Source organism: Akebia trifoliata, chromosome 15 (genome assembly GCF_017979445.1).
Source record: "Akebia trifoliata isolate Shusen 1 chromosome 15, ASM1797944v1, whole genome shotgun sequence".
Classification (NCBI taxonomy): domain Eukaryota; kingdom Viridiplantae; phylum Streptophyta; class Magnoliopsida; order Ranunculales; family Lardizabalaceae; genus Akebia; species Akebia trifoliata.
Genome location: NC_141389.1, coordinates 22,675,637 through 22,697,344, shown reverse-complemented (window position 1 = coordinate 22,697,344; position 21,708 = coordinate 22,675,637). Strand labels below are relative to the sequence as shown.

Below are 21,708 nucleotides of genomic sequence, written 5' to 3'. Positions count from 1 at the left end.
ATAATAATAATAATATATAACACTTTTAAAATATTTTCTTCAAAATCTTTGCATGTACTTTTTACATATGAATTTCAAATCTCAGTTTCATATCCTAAATTTTTTATCACGAGTCCTTTTTACATAATGTGAGACACTATAAAACATTACAAAACGTTGCAAATACAAAAAAAAAAATCTCTTTCATAATGAACTCTACGATGATTATGATGCCAAAAATTAACGTGAGACATTAATGTAGGGGTAGATTTAATTATACGAACACATGAAAATAGAGAGGAAAAAACAACGAATTTTCCATGAAAAATAAGGAGAAAAAGAAGAAAATAAAATAAATAAAAAAATTAAAATAAACATGCCTATAAAACGAGATAGCAACAAGTTGATTCCTTCAAATTTGACTCAAAGACTTGTGAGTATTCACTACTGTTGAGATGTGAGAGATAAGGGTAAAGAGAGAGGAGATCGTAAGGAAGAGGAAGTCCAATTCTTAAAGACGTGGGGAAGAGAGGAAATCGATGAAGAGAGATGCTCTACGTTTTTATAGGAAACAAAGTTTCCATTTTTTCTTTCTTTCCAATTTTCCATATTTTTTAGGAGAATGGGGGTGAGTATTCCACGTTACTCGTACCACCATAGTCCTCCGTCAATGAGTTGTGAGTGGTCAATTTAATTTTGATTCCAGTGGTTGAGAAATTTTTTTTGTTTTGAGTATTAATTTGATTTTGAATTGAATTTTAATTGGGTTTTGTTGACATTTTGATTTAAATTTGAATTTGATGTTTAAAATTTTTATTTTGATTTAAATTTGAATTTGCATTTGATTTCAAATTTGGATTGTTCAATTAAGATTTAATTTAAATTTGGTTTGGTCGATTGAGTTTGATTTTGAATTTTGAATTTGTTAATTTAATTTACATGGATTTCAATGGAATTTGAATTTGAATTTATTGGTTGATTGATTTTTAATTTTTAATTTGATTTTTCATTTTAATTGGTTGAGTAATTTTTAATTTGAACTTTTTTATTGGTCGATTAATCTTTAAATTGAATTTTTTAATTGGATTTTGATTTTTAATTTGAGTTTGATTTTTCATTTAAATTTGATTTTCGTTAGATTAAATTTTCAATTTGATTTCGATTTGATTTTGTTTTTTTTATCATATTTTCTTAAGGATCAAGGTCTCTAAGTTAGAATTGAACATTGAGGGACATTTCGGTCATTTTTGTGATTTCTCATAAATTTATCTGTTTTCGTCGATTTTGATCTCATTACACTCGAAATCATATTCTAAGTGCAATGGAGGTAATTTTGAGATTTTTCGGAGGTCTAAAATTCATGAGTATTTTCGTCATTTTGTTAAATTTTTTTTTTTATACAAATTTTTACGAATTTTGACATGAGATTTCTTTCATTCCCAATGTGATTATTTTTAAGTTTCGAGGTCATATTTTCCTAGCGTAGCGAGGTCTCTAAGTTATCGAACCTAAATGTACATGTTTGCTAAATCGAGTGTAAAGTGTAATAATCCTAAGCGTGTATAAATTTCTATGTCGAGTCGTAGCTAGTGGGAAAATGAAAAGACTAGAAATGGAAGGAATCAGGGACAATACTCACAAGTCTTTGAGTGCTTTATGATCATCATTAAGAATTCACGGCAACCAGGTGACGAATTGTCAAATTAGGCAAAGTAAAAAATGGGGTATCTACAGTGTGGCCTATTGACTTACACAGTTTTAGTAACTTTACTTGCACAAGGATTCTATATATTAAAGATGATTTCTAATATTGTTAAAATTAGAAATATACTATTTAAATTTTAGTAGGAAACCTTGATAGATAGGAATCTTACGAAGAGAGGATCTCTAGGCCTTCTATCTCTATCTATATAAGTGGATCGACAATCTATCATAGTAATAATGGTAAGAGACACACATAATATACTTATAAGGTTTAGAATGTTGTGATATCCATTAATAACTAGAACCCTAGTCGATCCAAATAGAGAGGATAAAGAAGGTGAGTCTATATATTGAAGAACTTGATTGGGGTTTACGCATTTCGATTCGTTGGCACGTAGGTTGCGAAAGGCACACCTCCAGCATAAATCTCAGATCAACATGTGCAGCTTTCTTCTCTTCGGACTTTGCATTTGATCGGTTGAGAAGGCAACTTTTGATGCTTGATTTTTTGTAGAGGTTTATGTAGATTTTTTTTCTCTCTGGACTTCACGTTTTATCGGTTGAGAATGATTTATTGACTTTTGAAGAAGGATTTTTGAGCTTGACCTTCTCTTGAATCAGAATCCAAATTTCTCTTGAAGAATTTTTCTTCATCTCTAAAGCAGGGTTTGAGAGCTCTATCTTTGAGAGAAAGTGATTCAAATCATGCCCCCCAACTCATGGAGGCTTTGGTATTTATAAACTTAAGAATAATTTAACTTTCCAATTATGTCCTGATTTAAAGAGCTTTGATTGGTTCGTCTACGGGTTGAATTCGTCTAAATCTAATTTCAAAGATTCGTTCAAATTCGCCTACCACCGTTAAATATATTTTTATTTACAAATTAATCGAGGTAATTAACGGTATTTATGTAGGAAATGTCGTTGTTTCATAGGTATTATGGGCACAACATAACCGGCGTTAAATATATTTTTATTTAAAAATTAATTGAGATAATTGACGGCGGTTATGTAGAAAATGCCTTTGTTTCATAGGTATTAGTGACACAACATAACCACTGTTAAATATCTTTTTATGTATTTAAAAATTAATTCAGTTAATTAACGACATTTTTTTAAAAACACCATTATTTGTATGGTATTACCAGCAATTTTAAATCGTTGTTAGATGCATTTTAATAATTAATAAATTTAAAAATTATTAACGGAAGGATTATCGACGGTTTTGTAAACAATGTCGTTGTTTCATATGTATTAGCGGCACAAGTAAACTGCCGTTAAATATCTTTTTATGTTTTAAAAAATTAATCGAGCTAATTAACGACATTTTTAAAAAAATGTCGTTATTTGTATGGTATTACCAACATTTTTGAGCCGTCGTTTAATAATTAATAAAGTTTAAAAAATATTGACGATAGGATTATCGATGGTATAAGATTAAATGCCGTTGTTGATCTATTATTAGCGATGGATTTTAGAAAACACCGTGAACTTTCCACCGTAAAAAGAAGTCGTTTTTGTAGTGCACTTACATCACCCAAAAATTTTCATGTTAGCCTCCTAAAATGCTGGTGAAATATCTTTTAGGCCCATCAACCATGTAAACATATAATTCAGATCTTATCACATCTACCCTATAAAAATCAGCTTGATGTGTGATTTTATGCCATAGGATCTAAAAAATCACCTTTATTTTTCTTTTGTGTGATTCGATCCATGGGGGACAACGACAACAAGGGCTTACTTTATTAAAAATATGTAAAGCCCCCTCTTATAAAATATGAACCTCACTTTATAAACATATATTAGTTTCGATTTTAATTCAATTCAAGTTAAATGAGTACCCATTGACACCCTATTAGAAATAATAGAAATTTTTTTATAATTCGAGATTTCAATGAAGAGTCATGTTGGAGTGACTTTACATCGATTCACACTTTGCTGATGTGGAACTGAACCATAGATGTTTTAACTAGTATCTCAATGAAAAACATCTACCGTTCAGTACACATGCATCTACATTAGAAAAGTGTGAATGTACGTGAATTTTAAAATCACTCTAGTATCATTCTTCACAGAATAAGGTATGACTAATCACACGAAACCCAATGAAGATAGTTTTGTATATTGGGGAAACAAGATTGAATGGTTGATAAGACATTTGTGAAATATTAAATTGACTTTTCTAAGAGTGGATTTCTGCTCTTTCAGTTTTCCTGTAACTCTCTATGATGCTTCAATTACAATCAAGAGATGGTCACATTTGATAAAAATAAAATTACGAAACTCTTGTACGAATATTGGTTTATTGGTTTAGATCTATTTTAACAAAAAATAAAAAAACACAATGCGTGATCCGTGGCTTTGAAAATGGGGGGTCAGTGAGCCTCCAAATTTTACACGGTGGTAGTTTTTGGCACTTTGTGAATCGCTTTAATGGGGAGCTGATCCTCTTTCGTTGCTTTTCCTGCAGTACCGTGCAGAGATATTTGACGGTTGAAGGAGAGCTACTTCACACATCTCCTCAACACCTGTTTCGTTAAAAAATTGGAGGTCATGGACCGTCCATTTTCAAAGCTTTATTGGACTTTAAAAAAACATCTTATCAGGACTGAGTCGTCAGATTTTATTTTGAAGATGACAATCTCTACAAGTTAAATGGCACTACAGACTAATGCAGAGGAAACACACTACAGAGGATCGGCTTCCGACTTTTCTGTGTGCAAATTTTTTTTAAAACTGAAAATGCATGAAGTCAAGCTCGACTTGACTCTTTGGATATTCAACTGATTTATCGGGTAGATCTAGCAAGAACTGGGCATTAGATGTGTTGGTTTCCAACCAATAACATTGAAATCAACCTTCAGAGATGTCGGTATTATATGTCACTGGTGCACTTTCTAAAGTCTTCATAAATATCAATATAGTTCTATTCTCACTAAGAAGTATACATTACACAATCATCTCCCTCTCTCATGGATGTCTTCATGATGTTGTTTACATTTTCTCCTCTATCCTATGTTCTTCCTTTGGAAGTTGGTTGATAAGAAAAGTAACCAAGCTTGGTATATATTACACCATGAGTGTTTTAAGCCCAGTGTTGATAGAAAGCTTGACACAGAGTTATGTGGAAACATCATTCTACGAAAAAAAATTTGGGTCTTGAAGAATACAAGTTTGCCTTGAAAACTATTATTAGTTCTGGCATCGGTGAGGAGACTTATGGTCCTAGAAACATCATCTCTGGCAAAGAAGGTCCAACACTTGTGGATGATCTCCTCGAGATGGAGGAATTCTTCTTCGATTCACTGGATAAGCTCTTCTCTAAGATGAGAATTTCTCCATTAGAGATTGACATACTTGTCATTAATGTTTCCATGTTTTGCCCAACACCTTCTCTTGCAGCTAGGATTATTAATCGTTACAAGATGAAGGATGACATTAAGGTCTTCAATCTCTAGGGAATGGGGTGTAGTGCGAGTCTTATCTCCATCAACATCGTCGACAACATCTTTAAATTACAAGACAAAGCACTTGCAATCGTTGTGACTACAGAATCTATTGGTCCAAATTGGCTATAATGGTATCGAAATATCAATGATGGGCACCAATTGTCTATTTCGATCAGTGGGTGTGCAATTCTTTTAACAAACAATCCAAGTTTTAAACATCAAGCCTTGCTTAAATTACATTGCCTAGTTCTAACTCACCATGGAGCCGACGACGAAGTCTACCAGTGTGCCATGCAGAAGGAAAACGACGATGGGAACCTAGGGGTTCACCTCGGCAAGAGCCTACCGAAGGCTGCAACTAAAGTTTTCATTGCCAACCTTAGAGAACTGATACCGAAGATACTACCTCTAAGGGGACTACTACGCTTTGCCTTAGTATCAAGCCTTCGGCTCAAGCACCATAAGTTCATAATGGATGTAGGCAAAGCAAGTGTAAACTTGAAGACTGGGGTTGAGCATTTTTGTTTCCCAGCAGTTGGAACAACACTTGCCAATGGCGTCGGCAGGAGTTTGGGACTCAATGAGTATGATTTGGAGCCGACTAGGATGAAACTTCATCGGTTTGGTAACACAGCTGCTAGTAGCATTTGGTATGCGTTAGGGTACATGGAGACTAAAAGGAGGCTCAAGCAGGGTTATGGAGATCTTATGATCGGTTTTGGAGTTGGTATAAAGTGTAATAGCTGCTTATGGGAGGTAGTAGGGATTTAGAGGATGGGAATGTTTGGAAGGACTGCATTGATAGGTACCTTCTAGGGGTGCACATTGGATTGGGTAAATCCAAGAACCAAATCAATCTGAAGCCTTTTGGATTGAATTGGTTTGGATTGAGCCTAGTTTGGTTCAGGTACGGATTGTATATTAAAAAATCTGATTGATTTGATTCGATTCCGGATTAAGGGTATAATATAACCGAATCAATTCGAGAACCGAACTAATCCAAAGTATCTATTATAATATATATGTGTGTGTGTTATGTAGAGAACTTATCAAAGTCTTCAACTTTATCTCTTCTATATTTTTCTAACAAAAACTCATAAAAAATATACACAAATCTCTCTCTCAATTCTCAAATGAATCAACCCATTTATGGAAAAACTTTTTCAAAGAGTTTGATTCCTTAGATTTTTACGAAAATCTTTATGCCGTATTTGTTAGATGAAATATACTATACGAACCTAGGCTTGGATACGTTAATCTATTATTTATGAATTAGTTTCCTCACTAATCCATCCAAAATACCAATTTTAAAATTGTAAATTTGTTTTAGTCTCATTGAGCTTCCTCTAATTTTCAATTTTTACAGATTTCAGTCAGAATTTAATCATAAAATCATTTTCATTTTAAAAATAGGTATTCTTTATGATTTGATCCAAAGGGTTCCTCTTTTGAAAGAAAAAAATACTAGTTTTTCTATTTTGAATGTATGAGATCCAAGAATCCGATCCGAACCAAGGTTAGTTTGGATTGGTTCGGTTCTATAGGGTAATTGGATTGGTTCGATTCCAATTTTACCAAAATCCGAATCAATCCGAACAATGTGCACCCCTCTACAAACCCTAGTCAATCCTTTCAAGGAGAAATATGGATGGGTTAATGAGGCAGATCCATCCACTTTCAGATATGGATAAGCTTATCTGTGTTGTTTTAATTTTTTTTTTTTCTATTGCCAAAAAGAAATCAATATGGAATGCTTTACACAACGACTAGACAAGACAAGACAAGACAACTAAGAAGATGGAGAAATGGACATGTCAAGGTTTATGGCAAATGGGATATGGGGCACCATTTCCATAAGATTATTACTTTGTTTTCATTATTTGTCTTAGTGCAATCTTCATTTTGCTTCTTTATTTTATAAAATTTCTTTAACTTATGAAAAAAAAAAATGAAAGTTTATTTGTTTAAGTGGTAAGTTGTGTTTGGGCCTCAGAAATTCACTTTTGAATAGAAAAAAAATGTTTAGTACTTCTTTTTCTTGGCCTTATTTAACTTTTCACTATAAAAATGCAATAGGATTTGAGAAAAGTGCTTTCAAGATTTCAGAGTGTTCTGAAAATAGTTTTTGTGTTGATTTTGATTCGAATGTCAATTTTGGGTGTCTCGTGATTTTTTTTTTTTTTGAAAGTTTGCAAAAGGTTTTGTTTAATTTTTTATTCATCGTTTCATAAATTTTTGAGTATTTTCCTCAGTTTAATGTGGTCTTTGAGTAGATTTTGAGCGTCGGGGTATTCTCATCATTTATGTCATTTTTTATAATTTTGGCAAAAAGTTTGATTTTTTTCCTAGAATGATGATTTCTTTGTCCAAGAGTCACATGTTCCTATCGTAGTGTAGTGTCTAAGCATATGTCTGAGTGTGGAGGGTATTTTTGATATTTTTTCAAAATTTGCAATTCTTGTCAAAAAATAAAAAAAAAAAAAAAAAACTTGTTTTGTTCTCAGAATGATAATTTCTATGTCCTAAAGTCACGTGTTCTTAGCGTACACTACAAGAAAATTATGAATTATGAATTCGTTTAGCTGTTTCAAAATAAAAATGGTATGAAGCCATTTCAATGTTAAAAATCGCTTCTACTAAGCATTTCATATTCAGGAAAATTGATGGGAAAGCTTTAAGTATCACATTCTAGAGGCAAAACGAAAATGTAAAAGAAAACAAAAGATCGAAAACTACGATTTTTTTGAGGTTCCCTTCTTAGATTTCTACAACTCTTCATCTTTCTACTCTTTAACTCGAAACCCTAATTTATTTCAACCAATTCGAAGATTTCGCGATCAGATGAATTAGCTCTACAACTTTCTTACTTTAATTCAAGTTCGAATTTCGAATTTATGAATTTCTTCAAGAATTCAAACCCTAGCTATTCTACATGCAGATTGATTGAGTCTCAGTTTTTAATCTCAATAACGGTAATTTATCCTTTTAAAAACTTTGTTTGGACCAAATTTTCTTCTCTCATTCATTCTAAGTCGGTGTTTCTTTTGCGATTTAGCATAGAAATTTATCGATTCTTTACAAATTGGTTAAATTATGTTAAATAGGAATATTGATTCTCTTTAATTTTTATCTGTATTATCTGATGCTTGAAGATTCGACGAAATTAAAACCTTGTTCTTTGATCTCAGAAATTGATTCTTCATGTTCGATCTTCTCGATTTTGGAAAGATCACTCTTGTTTGTGTTTGTGTCTGGTGGAAGCAAAGCAATTATTTGTTTCATTTAGTAGAATTCTTTTACTTTTTCTTTTATATTTGAATTATTTTCTTGTGATTTTTTTAAAATGTTTTTAAATTTTTATTTAAAAAAGAAAATTGAATTAGTGTTAGAAAGGCATTGACTAAAGCTATTAAAGAGGAATCCTTCGTCGTTCACACCTTGTCTTAATGGACGTTATCTTCTTTTGGCGGCCCAAGTATCTATAAATCATTCAAAAATTTCTAAGCTCTCCAAAAAAGATGCTGAAGTGTACCCAAGGTACAATTAATCTTGTCTTCCTGATTACATACATTATGAGATTTGGATTAAAAATGTTAAGTTTTTGGAGAATAGACCATGGGTTTCAACACATCTTAACCTACTAATTCTCTAATAGTTAATGTGGTTTTACTTATAAAAAAATTGTTAATGTGCTTTCCACCCCTATTATTGAAGTAACAACTTGAGGTTATAAGGATCCTAGTTTAATGTGGCGTCCCCAATCCCCATGCTACACTTGGTTTTTCTATTTTAGATCTTTCTGTCATTTAGATCCAAAATGGAACATCAATTTCTACTCAACTTTTTTATGTTTTATTAACTTAACAGTTGCACATCATGAAAAATTCTTATCAAATAAAGATCATTGAATTGCAAGAATTATGCTATACTCGCTACAATGTCATGGGCCCTTTGACCTTTTGAATTCATGTTAAAGCACAACTTCTACTTCCTTTTATTTGCAATAAGTTGTATATCTTGTGAGTTACAATGGGGGTCGTAACAGATGGTTTTTATTTGTGTTTTTGTTTAATCAATTATTTTTAGAGCATGTCTAATTGATGCAGGCTAATTGCAATTTTATTAGTAAGCCTTCTAATTGATAAAAAAAATGTGTTACAGGGTTTTTCATTCCCAATGCCTTATTTCAACATCAATTCTTTACCCATTTAGAGTTCTTTTTAAGTTGACCTTGTCTTGGATGAAACCTTGAAGTCAATTCCATTAATACCATTAATATAATCATTGTGTTGGACGTACATGTGTTTTCGTTTTCTTCAACATGTTGTATTTTCAATACTTTTCTGTGCTCATGTAGGAAAACTACTGCTAGCTGGATAGGATTCTCTGCAAATACCAGTCTCGGGTATATTTTGGAGATGTCAGTGTTTCTTTTGAGGTTGGTACCTCAAATCATGCTTTTCTACTTCACTTAGAGCATCTTGTTTCAATTTTTCCGTGTGTCCTCTGTTTTATGTGTTCCTGCATTGAACATTTAGTTTTATTACAAACCATGTTTATGTATGGGTTTAGGACATAGCCAAGTGGAATCCTATTGTGTGTTTCTTAAATTTCTAATGTAGAATTATGTTAATTTTGCCGCCCTTGATATATGGCAGGGAGCCCACTTCTGCTGGCATAACGATAATGCCAAAGCTTTTTGCCTAATGGATTGATCAGATATGTCCTATACACATATAGATTTCATTTTAGTTTTGCATGTCTATTCATACAAGTTATCAAATCTTATGCCTTTTGCCCTACTCACTGCATGAGAGAAAGGCATGGTTAATATTTTCATGGTCTGATCCATTGATGGTTCAATATTTTCTGATAAATGTTTCTCAAAATTCATAAAATATCTTATCATAATGTATCTTGTCATATATGTTAAATGGCCGAATACTGTAGGATGAATTGTTGTACTTATCCAGGCCCATCTGTTGGGGTATTTTAAGTCTTTCAATAGAATTTGTATATTTTTTGACTTAAGATAGAATGCGGACTAGGATTTATGTTGCGGACCCAAATAAATTTAAATACAAGAGAAAATAAAACTACCCATTAACCCATTTTCCCACACTTACACCGACTACTCTCAACTATCCACTCCTAATCATTCAAGGAACTACCCCATAACTCACAAAACTCCTCCAACAATACAATTAGGCACCACTACACCAAATTCGTGAATTTGAAATGGTGTCTTGAAATGGTTATAAACCCTTTCAAATGTAAAACGGTTTAAGACCGTCCTAAGTGTGAAAACCGTGTCAAAGACTTAAAAATTGATATATGTATTCTAATCAGATTAAAGAAGGTAGACCTTTTCCTATTAAACCTTTAAAAGTTCAATTAGCTTACCGGTGTTTTTTCCCTGTATATGTAGCACATGCACTGAGTGGGCAAGGTTCTAGTTCCTAACTTCTAGTCCTTTCATCAAGTTGATTGACTATGATATATGCGTTTATGCTTATGAGCATTTTTAGTCTTAAACATATGTGGCTACTTGCCGTTGCCATCTGTTTCTAATCAAAATGCTTCAATTACCCTATTTAAGTTTCAATTATATAAGAATTTGGTTGTGTTGTTATATAACTATTTTTTTCACTTTTGTTATGCATACCGATTGCTATTGTTGGTAGAAAGCACATTTTGTAGTTGATGGCACGACCCCTCTTCAAGCAGGTAATTCTTATGTCTCGACCTTTTCATGTGGCCTTAAATTTCATAAAAACTAAATTTACAATTTTTCCGAGATAAATTCGAAGTTAATATCGTTCCCCTTTTCCATGGCACGATAACAAAGACCTTCACCATAGCTATCCTCATGGTTGCCATTGCCGCCACCCTTTCCTAGCACTCATTGTCGCCACCATCCTCGCAGAAATGAGAGATTCTTGTTATACCCATTTGACCCAAAAATGCTACTAAAGCTTGAATTCTTTTTCTTCATCATTTGAAATCTGGTGGAGATTTACAGTTTTTTGTTTTGAATTCATCAATAGTTAGTGAATAAGATTAAAAAAATGAGCTCTAATGGTATATTTATTTCTCAAATGGTTTTTTGGATTTTTCCCCAAAGTCTCTCATTTTGTAATGATTTAGCTAATTTTGATTGAACCCTTTTCATCCACTGGTTTCTGTCATATCAGAGGTTTTTTTTTTTTTCTTAAGAAATTTCTTTTCTTTTCTTCTGCTTATTGAAATCAGATGTGTTTTCAATTGAGTTGAATTTGTGTCTAGGTCCACTAAGGTGTAGACCAAACAATAGCATGTTCAGTGGAGATGAAAGTGTCCCACATGGAATTTTTTCTAGTGAAAATCCAACTTTTGACTAAGACATAGTCAATGGGGCAGGCTAATAATTCATTGGCTTAGTGGATCCAAAAGAATGTTTCATACTTTTGGGGTGTTGGATAATTCTCTACTTGATTAAAAGGTACAATAGATCACCTCTGTTTTTTTTTTGGTCATCAAAATGTATTAAGGGTTCAAAAAGAGCTGGTTGGGTTTGTGCGATTTCTTTTTAGGCTCTCCAATCACAATGGTTACAATTATTTTTGTCGAAGTCCACCATTGATACCTTTGTTTTTTATTTGAAACCTTTGATTTGGTTTTCAATCAGTTGTGATTTTGATCATATTATAGATCATATTGTTTGAATGATTTATGTTATAGATGATCTCATTGGTGCAAAACTCACTTTGCAGTATGTAGTAGAATGATATTGAAAGTCTAAGACAGATTAGTTGGAATATGTTTGTGGCATTTACAGTCAGTTTGGATAAAAACTAGAAAGTAGCTAGGAAAAAGTAACTGTGGGAGAAAATAACTTTTAAAAAGTAGAAAGTAATTTTCTTTTTTCTTTTTAAAAAGTTAAGATTTTTACTTTTTAAAAGTAATTTTCTAAAATGAATCAAAACTAGCTTTTTATCTTTTTAACTTAAAAAAAAAGTTACTTTTTCAAGTGTATTCAAACGAGTTCTTAATATTTGGCAATCCTCATCTCACCTTGTCCAATAAAATTTTATATTTTTTACATCTATTTTTATTCTAGTCAAATACATGATACTTTCCATCCTTCACTGTAGAAATTTGGTTGATGTTTTCTCTGTCATGATGCTTGTCAACAGAAGCTCTTGCGATTACAAGGAAGTCCATGAGCAAGCCCATAACGATTCTTGTGAAGCGTGGGGTATCAAGATTTTTGAATATCACTTAAAGAATGAAGAGTGGAACATGGAGATATTATGTGATCTCTAAGGGACTTTGTTCATCACTCAGAGCGTTACGTATAGTCAATGAACTGACCTACAAAATGTGGAGCCAAAGCGAGGGATGTGCGAAAGAATAGATGGGAAGAAATGGAGATGTTCAAAGAGAGCATTCCAAGATTCCAAGTCCTATGAAAGTCAAGTGAACACCAACCACAAAAACCTTCACTTTATCTCATGTGTATAGAATTTTTAGGTGCGCATAGACAAAAAAAAAAAAAAAACAATTGGGATTGTGTTAAATTCTAACATATAATAAATATTTTATTATGAGAATTTTACTTTTTTGGATAAAAGTAATTATATGTAGTTTCAAATTTTTATTATACGCTGGGATTGCATTTACAACCTTCATTTGAGGTACTTCCACCTCCATTAAGGAGGCCACCAGATTGACCAAAGATATCTAGGAAGAGGGATGAAGATGAAGAATTGCCTAAACAAAAAAGTTCTAAAAAAAACATATATAAAATGTGATATTTTTTATCACAACAGTAGAAGTTGTAAAGGTTCACCAAGAGTAAAATTTCAAGTGCAAAAGGGTGAATCTTGATTTCTAGGAAAGGTAAATATTTAGAACTTTTTTTTTTTTCTTTTTAATCCTTTTAAGTCTTTACAAATGTCTTATGTTATTTCATTTCTAATGAAATATTCATTCTACATCATAGATCCATAAACAACAATATTTTTTTGATTGCACATTAAACTCTTGATTTTGTGATTTGGTAAGTTGGCGCGATTTTGGATGGCATGTTATGTTTGTGGATAGCATCATTGTGTGTTTGTGGGAGAAATATACCAAACCTTGTTTAAAATATTAGAGTATTTTTTTTTTTTTTCACTTAATTGGGGAAGAGTTAAACAATTTTTAATGCGGAGTACTTTTTATAATTTATTTGTTTAGACAATGTCATTAGTGAACAATTTTTTATATGTTTGTTTTTCCTATATAGGTAATCTGTTTTTCACTTGATGAGAGTATGGATGATGTGTGTGCATGTGTGAACCTAAAGTCGGTACGCAGGTATGCCAGTACGCCACTGTGAAATTTGTGAAACCTTTTAAAGGTGTCTATGAAAAATAATGCCAAGATGATAGTCATGACTCAAGTTCCACACGGTTTGTGCCTCTACCATATTAATCAAAATTGAATTAGGAACATATTATTAAAAAGATATATTCCCCTTATTTTTTTTTTATAAAAAAAATACGTTCTCCAATTTTTTATGAAAATCTCAACAAAAAAAAAAAAAAAATTCTTTGAAATCTCAACCAAATTAATTAGGCTTGGTATTTTTCACTATAAAATTATCAATTTTTATTGAATTAAATATTTATTACCTATACAAAGTAAGACACTACAAAAAAATTGACAAATAGGAACAAACCTTTAAAACAGTATTATGCCGTTTTAATTTAAAAACGGTATTAAACCATTTTACTTTCTAAAAATCGTTTTAATTGGTATTTTAAACGTCCAAACACACCATTTCTTTCTAGTCGAATTTGGAACGAACCTCACTCTCTCTCTCGCTCGATCTCATCTCTCTCTCTCTCTCTCATTCGCTCCTGTGATCGACCTCTCAGTTTCTCTCTCAATCGCTTTCTCAGTCTCTCCCTCGATCGATCTTATATCCCCCTCGATTATGGCTTTATCTAAAGAACGCAATAGCTTCGTTTACGCCGCTAAACTCGCAGAATTGGCAGAGCGATACGATGGTTAGGGTTTTTTTTCTTTTCTTCTGTGGACCTCGAATGTCAATTCAATTCATATTTGTTCATCTATTAGTTTTGTTTGTAGTAAAAAGTTAACAATTATTATATTAAATAAAATTTTAAATATGTAAATAATGTTTACCTTTAAAAAGAAAAGAAAAAAGAAAAAAGAAAGAAAGAAGGGTGTTACTTATTACCATTGAATTTTATTCTCAAAATTAGAAGCTTGATGACCTTCAATTTTCATTGTTTTTTTATCAAGATTACAATAGTTAAAATTTTACGATTTGATCTAAATAACCCTCTAGTTAGCCTATTACTTTTACCAACATTGCAGTCTATGCACAACGTGAAAAAAACCCAAATTTGATGGTCTTAGACTATCAAATTTCATAAAATTCGATGGACCAAGAGGTCGAATTGACGTCAAAATTTTCATTGTCAAATTTTTTTTTCGACAAGTTGAAATTGTCAAATTTATAGAGGATAAGAGAAATTCGACTGCTCTAAGCCATCAAATCTAAGAACATCAAGAATTTCAACGGTCCTAAACCGTCAAACTTCAGTTTTTAAATTTCGTGGGTCTTGGCCAATCAATTTTTTACATAGAATTTTCTAGTTTTCACATAGTGATAAGCCCCATTACCACTCGGTCAATTTTCAGTATTCTTTTATTAAGATTGATCAAGATTTCAATACTTCAATTTTTTCTATAATCTGACTTAGAGATTTAAATGTTAGTTTGCCAACTTGGGAGTCCACGTGGGCCCCATGACCACTCAACTGATTCACGAGTCATTTTTTTTGCTATGTACTCATAGACTCCTCAATGCTTGCCACGTCAAGTATAGAAGAGTAGTTTTGTAACTAATAAAGGAATTTTAGTAAATTAAAAATGTCATTCAATACACATAGGTACATGTGATTGGTGAATCTTAGATTTTTGTGAGTTATGTGAGCCAAAAATAAAAAAAATTCACTGATTCGCGAATCAATGAAGAGTAAGGGCATTTCAATAAATTTAAGAGTGTGAAAGTATTGATTCACGCATTAATGGTCTGAGGGTATTTCAGTAATTTTTGTAGTGCAAGGCTATTTCAGTCTTTTGGCAAGTTGTAAGTCACCCATACGTGATCTGTCGTTGGTCCTTCATTGATGACAACAGTCAAGGGATTTAAATAAATTTCAACCCATTTTATGCCGTACATGGACTGCCATTTACTGAAAGTGAAAGATGGAAAGAAAAAAGACTACGACAGTCTTCAAGAGATTTGGATTCTTTTAATGTCATTTAAAGCATGTGAGCATCCCTTTTAATGTCATTTAAAGCTTGTGAAGTGTCCCACTGTGAAATTTTGGATGCTTTTAGTGTCACTAAACATCCCTTTTACTGTCATTTAAAGCTTGTGAAGTGTCCTACTTTAAGGCAGTTGGACAATAATTAGGGTTCATCTCACAGCCATAATCACACCCCACTTTGTTTGAAATATCCAACACTGAGTTGACGTGGTAATGCACAGAGAATCATAAATTTATTTCTTTGATATACACGTTAGAAAATCAACGGTTCTTTATGTACTGCAAAGTACGCAGATACTAAAGCATTTTTCTTAAAAATAAACCAATCAATATAAGATACTGACTAGTTGCACACCACTAACTGTTGGTTGCACACTAACCTCAAAAAATTCTTTATTTATTTATTTTTTGTTTTATTTTTATAACCTATCTTTTAACCTACTGCTTGCACTCTAATACTTAATCTTTTATAGTTTAAGTTTTATTTTAACTTTTAATTTTGTATTCTTTGCTCATGCTCTACTTTAATTAAGGTATTGATTTTCTAATCTTTGTTAAGAATTTAATTTGAACCTATGTATTTCAAGAGAACATAACTTTGTAAATAAGGTTCCAAAAGAAAAACATATTTTTATAAAAATTATTTAACTAGTAATAATTTATTTGGGTATAGTTGAGGAAGAACAAAATTTATAAAAGAAAAAAAGGGAAGGCAATATTTTTTAACTATTTTTTAGTGTAATCGTCCAAATGGAGTGCAAAGGGTAATTTTCAAGTAATGAAGTGCGATTGGTAACGGGTGGTGTGCAACTAGTTGTACCTAAATATGTTAAGAGAGATTTATCGGTCATACCTATTTGTTGCAATTTTATTACAAAAACTCCTTTTATCAAGTTTGTTATTTGAAAAAACCTTATTTTATGAATCAGGCAACTACGACTAACTTAGTAAGATTTGAAATTTTATTAAGAGTCATCAAATGGATTATTAAATAAGAAATTCAACAACACGGCGATTTCATGAAAAAACTCAAAAGAAAAAAAGCTTTTTGAGCTTGATTGTGAGTGTTGAAAGTGAATGGCTATCGACTCCCAAATTTAAAATTACAATTCAACGGTGAAACCTATGGCATCAGACCAGTTTTTGGACAACACAAATTGGTAGGGTTAGAGAATCCACTTTAAGGTATGTTAAGTAACAAATTAACCTTATAAATTTGAATTTTATGATGTAGTTACCACTCTAGGGTTTGCTCGGTAAAAAATTTCATTAAGTGAGGTTTGCTAGTAACAACTTCATAAAATAAGGCTCCCTTGGGAGTTGTCAGAACTCCAAGGGAGTTTTTATAATAAAAAAGCACCAATCAAGTCTCTGGGTAAATCTCTCTATACTTAATAAATAAATTGAAATGGATAATGCATGGTGATGCATGAAATTATAATCTTATTAAGACTAAAATGGAATCTGATTAGATTAGATTTCTATAAATTAATTATAATTATTTCTATTGATATTTGATATGATTACATGACCCTTCCACGGGAAACAAGGTTAAGAAAGATCAAATTAATATCAAATATGATCAATGAAGGTCAACAAGCGAGCTTATTATTTTTGTACTCAATTTAGAGAGCTGCTATTTGCACCCCAACTTTTACTTATCACACCCTAGCTTCTTATATTATTTTTCACATTCCAATTAAAGATTAAAACATACCCTGTCAACTTTAAAGGTTTGGCTCAAATTGTAACATCAACATTACAAAACACTATAACAGTAGTTCCAACAATTTCAGAACTTGTTCACAATTATAATTAGGCTCATACAAAATTTTAAACTAAAAAAATTGAGATCTAGTGAAAATAACTGAGAGAGCTTCTATTGGCACCGCGACTTTTAATTAGTTATTCTGACCCTTTAGTCATTTTTTTTTTGTCTTAATTGGGATGTAATAAGTAAACATTAGGGTGCGAATTTGTTGTTATATAAGGATTGATGTATCTGACCCGGATATCCATAAGACTTCAATGGCATTAGACCGAGCTCTGGCATGTAAAAACGAGTACGAATTTGTTGTTAAGGATTTTATATGCTAAACTGATGAGCCAGTGACTTGACGCAAAATGTATGCAAAAAGCCAGCATGATTGGTTGGTGGAGAGAATAGTTAGTGAGAAAATTTCTGAACAGCAAATTCATACTCTGTAAAAATGCACATCTCAAAAAAATAAGATTTATGCATGACTCAATAGTAGTTCCAAAATTAACATATATAAATAAAAGAGTCGTTCTACACTCACTTCGATAGACACTATGTTCAACATTGCTTTGACGTGGTTTGCACAGGTACCATATATTTATTTCCTCAAGATACAAGTAAAGATTCTACGGTTATTTAATCATTACCACATCAGCACAGTGTTTAACACAGTGTCCAATAAAGTCAGTTCAACATTTTTGTAAAAGAATTTTTTTTCACCACATTGTTGAAAACCCTGCGTAAGTAGACTGATAAAAATAAATTATTTCAAAATTTTCAAATATACAATCTAATTTTATCATTTAATATAGAAAAATGCTTTCCTTGTGATGGGACGTTGTGCCCACATGGGCTACTACGTTGGCAATCCAATAATACAACCAACTAGATTTCACGGAAAAGGTTCGATTAATATGTATATAAGTTATATATATATTATATATATATATATATATATATATATATGGGTAATGTTCTTTTGACAAAATCATAAACAACATTCTAGACAAAGTTTTATTTATATGGCTAAAGAGTTTTGGAATGGACTGATTTTTTGTGAGGATGATCTCTATAGTCATTAGACCATTCTCGAAAAAAATCAGCCAATTCTGAAACTTCTAACCCCATGAAAAGTGGTTACAAACTAACGGTAAAAATGACGACTCACGATTCTTCATCTTATAAATTATTAGAAATTTTAGAATTGACATATTCGTTGTGAGGATACTGTTCTCATCATAGAGATCATCCTCATAAAAAATCAGCCCATTCCAAAGCTTCTAACCCATGTTTTGAAAAATGTTTGGTACAATGTTTGGCAACCTTTTGTCTAGAATGATATTTAGGATTTTGTCAAAAGAATGCCACCCTATATATATATAGGGAGCGGTTCAGCAGCCCTAAAGTTTGCCAAACATTGTGCTAAACATTTTTCAAAACATGGGTTAGAAGCTTTGGAATGAGCTGATTTTTTGTGAGGATGATCTCTACGGTGAAGAGATCATCCTCTCCAAAAATCAGCTCATTTTGAAATTTCTAACCCTAGTTTACAAATTGAAGAATCGTAGACCGTCCAATTTTCGTAAATAACTTTTGATGGGGTTAGAAGTTTTGGAATAGGCTGATTTTTGGTGAGGATGATCTCCTCATCGTAGAGATCATCCTCACAAAAACATCAGCTCATTCCAAAGCTTCTAACCCATGTTTTGAAAAATGTTTGGCAACCTTTAGGGCTGTTGAACCGCTCCCATATATATATATATATATATATTGAGCTCCATCCAAGATGTTGAAAACGGATAGTTACCAAACTTAAAACTAAAATTCAATGGTGAAAAAAAAAATTTCTTTGAATTTCTTTTTTCAAAGGAGTTAAAATTTTGTCCTCTACATCCTATGAAATATTACTAAGTTAGTACGGTTAGCATGAATCTTAAATATATTGGGTGGAATTATTTTGTAATTAAAATACAATAAGAGGATTTATTTTTAAAATGTTAGAATTATATTCAAACCAATTTATTATTATTATTTTTTTTGTTTTTAATTTAAAAATATTAACTAAGCCATTTTTGACGATAGTAGATATTGAATTTTTTGTATTATTTTACTTGTGTTTTCATTTTATTTATTTATTTTTTAAATTCTAGAATAACTAACTGGATTAAAGGGATCATGGGGTTGTAATATTATTCGTTTTTTTGACTAAAATGAATTTGATAGTAATAATAGTAAATATATATGTTGAGGCATGCTTGTTTGATCTTTCAAATTTTGATGTCAACAAGTGAACAAACACCTATTCCACCTTCTCACATTTTAATAGTAAAGAAAAGGGTAAATTCGTATTTGCATGAATTATCAATTACCATATTCTAATTTGGGATATACAGTTAGAAGACCTTAATAGGTATTTCCTTTCAAGAATGTAAAGCTAAGTCGGGAAATCCACTAAAAACTATTCGAAATAAAAATATTTAAAAAATTTGCAATTAAATATATTTTTTTTCTAAACAAGCAAGAATTTTATAAAAAGAAAAAAAGAAAAAGAATTACAACTATCTAAAGTTTGGGACCCTAATTTGTCTCCTACAAACTCCTTACGGACCAATAAAGGCAAATCTTCTATAGAATAAGAAAATACTTTGGAAAGAGTAGAAAAGACAAAAAAAAAAAAAAAAAAAAACAACAACGTGCATTTAGCATCTAGGGGCGGAGCTAGTAAGGTGCTGGTGGGGGCAATTGCCCCATAGAACTTTGAGACACCCCTATATTTTTAACTAATTACATGCCCCATTTGTCCACACTCCCCCACTTCTCTCCCCATTTGCCCCCACACCCTCACCTCCATCCAATTTTTGCCTCCACAGAACTTTGAGACGCCCCTATATTTTCAATTAGTTATATGTCCCATATGTTCCCATTCCCTCACCTCTCTCCCCATTTCCCCCCACACCCTCACTTCCACCTCCCTCTAATTTGAAACACTCCTATATTTTTAACTAATTACATGCCCCATTAATCCCCACCTCTTCAATTTTTTGTTGATGACATTGTCTCTTGATTGGGACTTCTCAAATATTAATTGGAAATGACCTAAATATTATTTTATTCAACTTCTAACTAAAAACCTCTTAAATGAAAATCACGACTCATTCCTTAATGAAATGTGAAAATCCAAAGAAATTATTTCGATATTTCTGATTTTCATTTTTTGTACTTCATTATAAGAAATTTGGTCTTACATTGACTAAAGAAAGAATAGTAAAATAGTTTATAAATATTTTTGACTAACTTATGATAAGAGCTAAGTAGAATAACTACTATGTAGACCATGAATTCTTGCACCCATTTCTCACTCCGCCTTGTCATTGAGAATTTCTTTTCAATTTAGAATAATCCACTTTGGCTAGTTTTAATTTTAGTTTATTCACAAAAACTCCAAACCCTGGAATGTTGAAAGAATCTCATCCTCTTGAGGGCATATATAGAGAAACCCTAGTTTGGATAATTTATTATAATCATATGCATATAGTTATTCAAGGGATCTTGACCTATATAAAATTCTATGTTCATTATTTATTTATTTATTAAATAAAATATGTTACTTCGAAGCAAGTTTGTAGAATATTGGCAATTCATAGAACCGAATTTAACCAAATCGAACCGATCTTAATTCAATTTGATTTTGTTGATGACATATGTCCCCACTCCCTCACCTCTTCAATTTTTTGTTGATGACATTGTTTCTTGACTAGGACTTCTTATATATTAATTGGAAATGACCTAAATATCATTTTCTTCAATTTCTAACTAAAATCTCTTAATTTCTCCCTAAAATCATTCTTCTTCACTATACAACTAACCATAGTTTGCCCCCACCACATGAAAATCCTGGCTCCGCCCCTGTTAGTATCACTATTTTTCCAATAATCTCTTGATGATCCATCATTTTCCCTTGGAAGATAGCTAAGTTATGAGCAAGCCAGATTTCCCAAACCACCAACCATGGAGTTATTTTTGGAACCAGCACTTCTGCTGTTGACTCCAATGCACCAAGCAAGACATAATTCCACCGATTGGCAAAGGTTGTCCTTGGGCACCATTGAAAAATCTCCACACCAAGTGAGCCACTTCGCATTTCCAAAAAGATGATGGAAATTTTCCTCAGCGACCTTACATAGAGGGCATTGAGAGGCCATGATCATACCTCTCATCTTTCTAACTTCATCCAACAAACAAACTTGGTGCAAGAACTTCCAACCCAATAGCAGAATTTTTTTTGGACATGTAATGTTCTATAAGTGCTTCCATTTTCGGTGAATTACCCCTTGGTTTCGGACAACATTCCATGCTGATTTAGATGAAAAAACTCCATTGGAAATAAGAATCCAGACCGACCTGTCCATCAAACCTTGCTCCACCTGGATAGAGTAATAGATTTGTGCAATTTCCTCCCCATAGAATTGGTGAATCTTTTTTA

At 32.0% G+C, this 21,708-nt stretch overlaps 1 long non-coding RNA gene and 1 pseudogene across 1 annotated transcript; both read left to right on the top strand.

The window, feature by feature from the left end:
• The first annotated feature begins 4,658 nt into the window (after positions 1-4,658).
• Positions 4,659-6,826, top strand: LOC147384643 (3-ketoacyl-CoA synthase 12 pseudogene; annotated as a pseudogene).
• A 953-nt stretch (positions 6,827-7,779) lies between these two features.
• Positions 7,780-12,717, top strand: LOC147384642 (uncharacterized). Its single transcript, XR_015173107.1, has 3 exons — positions 7,780-8,672; positions 9,493-10,862; positions 12,311-12,717. It is a non-coding gene; the product is annotated as an uncharacterized LOC147384642 (long non-coding RNA).
• Positions 12,718-21,708: the final 8,991 nt, after the last annotated feature.